The 7,500-nt window shown below is 45.5% G+C and overlaps 1 long non-coding RNA gene across 1 annotated transcript in view; it reads right to left on the minus strand.

The window, feature by feature from the left end:
- Positions 1–5,222: 5,222 nt before the first annotated feature.
- LOC311362865 overlaps positions 5,223–7,500 on the minus strand; it is a 3,514-nt gene continuing 1,236 nt past the window's right edge. The window contains exon 3 of the long non-coding RNA XR_014638873.1: positions 5,223–5,353. This is a non-coding gene — a long non-coding RNA (uncharacterized lncRNA). The remainder of the gene's footprint in view (positions 5,354–7,500) is intronic.

The raw sequence follows: 7,500 nt of genomic DNA on the forward strand, positions 1-7,500 counted from the left end.
GGGGGGGTGAGGGGGATAGACTACTAGTCTATCAAAACACCCAGAGACCCCTCAGTTCCTTTATTTGCTCGGTATCAATCTCAGCATTAACCCCCCGCTAATGGTACAGCTGTGGGTCAGCGCCCCGTCTCGTCAGGGGTGCCAATCAGGGGTCTTAAGCCGGGGGGGGGGGGGGTGTGTGAGGGGGTGAGGGGGGGGGGGGGAGGGATCAACTATCGGGGGGGTTGGGGGAGAGGAGGGGGGGAGCCTCTGAGTGGCTTCTTAAACGCGGAGACGGCCGTATCGATTTTTCAGGGGCTCCAGAGCCGGGGTGGGGGCGAGGGAGGGAGGGGGAGAGAGAGAGAGAGAGAGAGAGAGAGAGAGAGAGAGAGAGAGGGGGAGAGAGAGGGGGAGAGAGAGAGAGAGAGAGGGTCCTTGCTATCCTAGGGGGAAGGCCTATGTCAACTGCAGCTGGATGGGAGCCAGCCCACCTCTCCGCTTGCTCCCCTTGGACCCCGGTCACCGTCCGCTGATCAGAGGGGGGCCCCTGACAGAATGACCCCTGAGCGGCCAGGAGTCAGTGAACCTGCAAACACCCAGTGGCCGCGGAGCTGGCAGCTCCAGAGAGGTGTTGGCGGGGGGGGGGGCGGGGGGGGGGGGAGCGGCGGGGCAGCTGGTGTCGACGGCAGACTAAAGGGGGGGGGGGACGCGGGGACCAACATCGCCACAGATCCCCGTAATAGAAAAGGCTTTTAACCTTAATGTTGGAGCTGAGAACCCTGTTAGAGGCCGAGTAATCCCACCCCCCCCCAACCCCACCCCCACCTCTGCTCCGCTCTCATTTGAAGTGGATAGGTCTCCTGCCCCCCCCCCCACCCGCACACGACCCAACCCCCCCTCCAATGGCGCTCTCTCCACCTTGACTGTTTTAGTATAGCCACGAGCTAGCCTAGCTTGTGTGTAATTGGTGTCTATGGACTGGACAGATGCTAACGTAGGAAGCTAATGACACCATAATGCAAACCAATGGATGCTATTCTGTGTTGAATGTTTTTTTGTTTTTTTTTACATGGTTATTTTATTATTCAACTGTTTTATAATATATTATAATTTATGCATGACACTATTATAATAATTCATTATTATTATAGTTTATAATTACCGCGGCATTCACCACATTTAGAGGCATGGGAGAGATTATAGATATTTGGTGGATTTGTGAAGCGTGGTACTAGAAACAAGTGGTGCTAGAATCAATGTTTTTGTAATACCGTTCTGAATATCAAATGCCTCCTCTTAAAATACACTTATTTGTTGATTTTGGTGACGATGAAGCCCTTCTGAGAGAGAGTTACGTGGTATAAACATCAATATTCGCATTTAGCCTCACCATTGTGTCTGTGTATTTTGAAATTCGTACAAAAGAAAGAAAAAAGACGGAAAGGAAAAGGACGGGGCACTTTGGGTAAAATATGCTAATTAGCAGGCTCGCAATGTCCCATATGAAATCTATCTGCAAGACAATGAGAAAATAATTACAACAGAGGTAGAATTACAATGACCATTTTAATCAACCTTTGAACTACCGTTTCACCCTATTTATACCGTTTTTGATTCTGTGACCCACTGGTAAGTAATCACTTGAAAATTATAGTTTAGTTTATAATAGCTCTATGGCTCAGACATATTATTTCTACAGAGACAGGGGTCTTAGGATTACAATGAAGATATGAATCTTGCATAACAACCATCATGGCAAAAAAAAATCATCAAATGTAACCGATACCGAAATAGGACGAGCAATGGAATATTGATGTGTAAAATTGTGGCCATTTGAGAAGATCTGATTCAATACTTGAGAGTTGAAAGTCAGGGTGAACATTTTTGATCGGTATTGATGTGTTCTTTGTTTTCAGGTTCAGATTTATTTCTACTAAAAATATAAAATATTAATATATATTTCATTGCCTTTTTTCAGAATCTTGAGGTCATCATCTTTATCTTCTCTCGAAGATTTTTATTCGCTTTTTTACAAGTTTATGTTTAGGTACAATAGAGAAGGCTAGGGAAGGCTAAATGATCCTACATTAAGGCAGCCCTTATTGATAATGGACTGTGCCATAAGGTTTATAATCTTACTCCTCCTAACCCCAACATATCTTTTAATTCTATCATTACTTCCTTACTGCCTTCTGATTTAATTAAGCATTTGCTTTTAATAATTGACCAACAAACATTCGGAACCATCAAATCTAAACAGGGTCCCTGCCGGATCCCCCCTCCAGTCCTCTCCACTTGGTACAGTCCAATGAGCTCTGATCACTCACACCTGTGCATGGTTAACCAGCTGGATCATGGAGCCTCCGCACATTAGAAGTTGGCGTTGGGTCTTCATGGGTAAAGGATTTCATTGTGGTGTAAGAGCCAAAGCCCTCCTCTGGAGGAGATATCAGCCACATGTCTCCTGAGGAATGTCCTCCCACACAATATTATATCTCCCTCCCTCCCTCCCTCCCCTGTGATAACCGGTGGAAACCCAAGAACCCGTTCGTTGACATGGATCATACGTTGAAGTGAGGTCCATTTAGCCTTAATGCTTGTATTGAATAACCTTACTGTAATGAATGAGCTTTACAATGGAAACGGCAAGGCGTTAGCTGAGTGCACAGGAGCTACGGTATTTAGCCACCTGCTTACAGCTCTGTAATTAAAATGGTAACAGCAAATAAAGATATTGTAGCGAAGGTCATACTGATAATTCAAGCTATCGACTTTTGTCACAGCCTATAAATGCTGCTATTTAGTCATTTAGTGGAAGCGTTTATCCAAAGAACCTTTAATTATTATTATTTAGAAGTAGCAGCAACATGGGGTAGGGCGTTTTGCTCCGGGATGTGTACAGGTACTGTGTGGGCATTGGGAATCGACCGTAGAACCCTCGCAGCTAGGAGACAAACAGCCTGGACTAGTCTGTCTCCTTTAACACAGCTGATATAAAACAACAGCAGCAACAACAACAACAACAAGGGTGTTGCCATAGATTTCCTATTCTAAGGACACACATCAGAGAAATAGTGAAAGCATATTTCTCCCAAGCCGTGAAATAAAATAATGAAAAACAAAAGAGAGGGGGCTGCGATGTGCTGCATTGGGCGCAGATGATTTCCTATTGATTTTCTTCCTTGGGCAGTGGAGAAAGCTCTCAATTATCCCTGTCAGCAGCTCCCATTGGCCGAGCTCAACGTGGCAATCCACAGCCATATTGCCCCGCTTTGCACCACACAACCAGAGCGAAGAAAGCTCATTCCAAAGTGGGATCGTGACAAAAGTTATATATTAATTTTCATGAAAATAAACACCCTTGTGAAACGTTCAGAACGTTGTGATAAGTTACGGCGGGGGTCAGCTATTGCTTTGTGTTTCTAGGATGTCTCTCGGAAGGACATCCCATAATAATCACATCTTATTTTTTTTTTAATCCCTTGCCAGTCAAATATGGGATGGGGAGTGGAGATGAGGTGACATAAATTACGAGGAAAAACTGTTGTCACCAAAGCTTCTCTGTAGAGATGAAATAAAATCCCCTAGTAAACAAGCCGCCGGCAAGTTATTAACCACAGAAGAAGAAAAAATAAAATAAAAAAGGCGGGAAAAGAGTGCTAAGAGAGTTAGCGGCGTGGAAACAGAAGGACTGAGGTGAGAAAAGCAAACACGTCATTTTATTATAGCCACACATCTCCATAGAAGGAGGGCATGGGGTTGCTATGGGCTACGTGTTCTATAGGTATATAACCAACTATACGACAGCTTTAAGTACACATTACTGAACAACAGGATCAACACTGACTGAGCACTTCACGCCCATGTGAATTATCCTTTGTGAATTATTTTTCAACATTTAATAACAAAGGAAAAAGGCTGCAGCGGTGGGATCAGAACGAACCTCGACAGAAAGTGAACTGACTGCTGCTCAGGATGACATTCAGGGTTTAAAACAGGTTGTTTTTTTGTGATTATATAAATATATTATTCCACTCGGTTGAAAATGTGTCCGGTGGAATTAGGGTGTAACAACTACTTTTTCCATGTTCCGAAAAAAAAAAGAAAAAAGAAAGTGGTCAGGGGCACGTCAATAAGATTAATAGATGGAAAAAACTTAGCGAGGAAAAAGAAAAAAGATGCAGATGCAAAGTTTAATCACACAGCTCTGAAAGGCACTTCCGTGGGCCAGGCTACAGCCAATAAAACCCATAGAATATATTGGTTTGAACAGACTAACACAGAAGGGACGCAATGCCAAAAACAGTCTTTAACACAAACAATGCCTGACAATGAACTGATGGCAGGAACGGGAAGTGGCCATCACAGCAGGGAACTGAAACAACAGACGCGTTTCTGTCCGGCTGTGACAAACGTGACTTATGTTTCAATACTGTACGTTCAAAAACTTGTACGCCTACACGCCCTAGCTCATGCTGCAGTCAACTGCAAAGTCAAAATTTCTTGTGAAAGAATTAAAAACAGAACAATAATCAAACTATCTGAAACGTTTGACCAAACCAACAAATGACAGATGACCCTATAAACGGGCTAAATCGGATCATTAGCAAAAACCAGACCCTTTCGTAGGTCCCTGGCATCACGAATACGGCCGCAATCAGTGTGTTAAGACGGCCAGTGCCAGAACCGCGACAGGATTTCCTCATCGCCACCACAACACACGTCTGCAGGGCTGGAAGCGACGGCTGAGCCAAAACCAAGCCCGGGTCGTTATTATAGAGCATGAGAGAGAGAGAGAGAGACAGAGAGAGAGAGAGAGCGGCATGTTGCCATCGACTTGTCAAGGCCATGCCTTTTGGTTTCCAATGCAACCTCTCTAGTCGTTCCCTTTGAACACCCTGACGCTAACAATTTAGTTAGGCCGAATAAGCCTTGTGATATTTGTATCTATGCTGAATCATTATCGTTATAAATTATTTCAGTGGGAAGGAATTTGCTAACAACTGCTCAAATAATCTGCTTTTTTCTTAATCTTAGCAGTTAGGCCAGTAAATCTGTCATAACACTGTCCTAAAACAACAGGACCACCCAATAACTATTTGGCTATCCAACACCTTGATAGTCTAAGCTGTTTTTGGACTTGATATCGGGGCCATTACAGTAAATTGTTGCAAACCGCTGAAAAATTACATTAACATGACAACCCACTGTCCACTCCACAGCTCTCCCAGAATGAGAAAAAACTCACTTCTCACAGGCTCCTCCTCCACCTCTTCCTCTTCCTGCGTCACATGACCTTTAGTGGGCGGGCCCCTGGGGGACTGTGTCTTCTTGGGCCGTTGGGTACTTCCTGATGGTCGGCTCTCACCATCATCTGGAAAAATACAAGCAATCTGGTGTGAAAAACATGAGCTAAAGGTGAGAGAGAGAGAGAGAGAGAGAGAGAGAGAGAGAGAGAGAGATTGAAAAAGAGAGGCTGTTTAAGAGAGAGGGAAAGAGAGAGAGAGATAATAATGGGAAGGAAATACAGAAGTTAAACCCTGGGTAGCCCGGTTGTTTATTGCAAACCGACCCCATTAGCTCCTCCAACGTTCCAAATAAAAAGCAGTCTGTGCATTCTTTCGAGGGGGCAGATGTCAGCTCTTGACTGTGGGGGTCTGGTCGCAGGTTGGGTGTGAAACCAGGGACAAAGTTGAAGGCGGGCCAGCCCGGGGACCAGAGGCCACGGTGCCTATATCCCCACGCCAAGGAAAACAGGGCCTCCGATTTCTGGCGTTGGGGTGCACACACAGCGCACAACACAGCCAGCAGCCCAGTCAGGCACAAGCCATGCCAGAACTCTGGATCTCATTTTCTCTCCCCCTGCTCCCAGCAGTACCTGCCAAGCTTATTTAACAACCATAAAGGCAGCATTCATCTATATTGGAAAAAGTATGCAGGCCTCGAGAAAAAAAAAAAAAAAAGAGAAAAAAAAGAAAGGAGGGGGAGAAAAAAAAAAAGCAGGCCTGATAGCCGTGTCAAAATACAGCAAAGACAGCTTCACTCATCTCTCTCTTTCTTACCTATGCGTTCCTCTGGCACCTTGACACGAGAATTTGACTGACACAAGAATTTAACTCGGTGTACAACACTGCTTGCTTTTGTTCAATAAATAAAGAGCCACCACCACCACCACCACCACCTTCCTCCTCTGCTATGCTGCCAAGGCGCTTGCTCACACTACCGCCTGAAGGCTTCTCTACCGTGCTATAGTTAACGTAGTGCTAAATGCTAAACGCTTGGCTAAAACTGGCAGCTAGCACTGGGTCGGGCAACACAGTGCCACACCAAACCACCCTGCCCTACCCCAGCAAAGTCTACTTCTCTCTCTCTCTCTCTCTCTCTCTCTCTCTCTCTCTCTCTCTCTCTCTCTCTCTCTCTCTCTCTCTCCCTCTCTCTCCCTCTGAGCCAAAACCATGAAGAATGATTCAGCAGAACCCAACACCCATGTTTACTGAAGTTGGACGCATTGATGCATTTGTTCCAGCGATGGTTGGTGCAACACAGGCCTTTTATTTGTAAGCTGAGATGGATGGATTTTGGGAGGAGGTGGAGTGGGTGTGGGGGTGTGTGGGGGCCCAGGATCGTTAGCCCCCCCCCCCCAGTAAGACAGATGATGACCGAGACTCAAGCATAGTGGTGGTGGGTTGATCTATGGACCCCCACCGCCTGAGATGTGACTGGAGAGATCGATGTCCCTATGGCCGGACGGTAGCACCACTCCCAGCACTAGCTCTGAGGCGCTACACTAGTGGTGTGATGCATCGGGGTATTTAGTGATCACGGTTAGAAATAAATTGGCCTGTATCTCAGTACATCCACCCAGCACACAGTCCCCCCAAGACAGAGAGAGAGAGGGGGGGGGGGGGGGGGTGTAGAGAGAGAGGGGAGGAAGCCAGTCTTCAACGAGAGAGAGAGAGAGAGAGAGAGAGAGAGAGAGAGAGAGAGAGAGAGAGAGACCTTTGAAGGACCAGCAAGAAGAATAAAATCTATTTGCAATCTACTGCTGGCTGTGATTGCTTACTTTGTCCTACTTTGCTATTTTTTGACAGTCTCGTAATGATGCTTGGCATAAATAGGATGGGTTAACGCTTCATTTCATGTTTGAAAAAAAAAAAAAAATGGGGGGAGTGAAAAAAAACAAGGGGTGCAAGCTCATTTTAACATGTGATAATCTTATGGGCGAGCAGGAAGTTAATTAAAAGCTATAATTGGCTGTGGTTTACTTTTCACAGTCACCAAAGCGTTTATTCACACTTTATTGGGGAAGAAAGGAAAACATTAGCGATGCTAGTGGCGAGGTGGCTAATGCAGGGCCTATTAATGTATACAGGGCTGCACGGGCTAAGTTTAGATGCCAAGGGTGTGCTCATGAATAGATTGATGATCTATGGACGCTACTGTCATCATTTTAATAACACTAACACCACGATCAGGATTCACTTCTTCACACTCGAGTTATCTCCTCCGCCCAAAGCTTAG

Source organism: Micromesistius poutassou (assembly GCF_964030765.1).
Source record: "Micromesistius poutassou genome assembly, chromosome: 18".
NCBI lineage: Eukaryota > Metazoa > Chordata > Actinopteri > Gadiformes > Gadidae > Micromesistius > Micromesistius poutassou.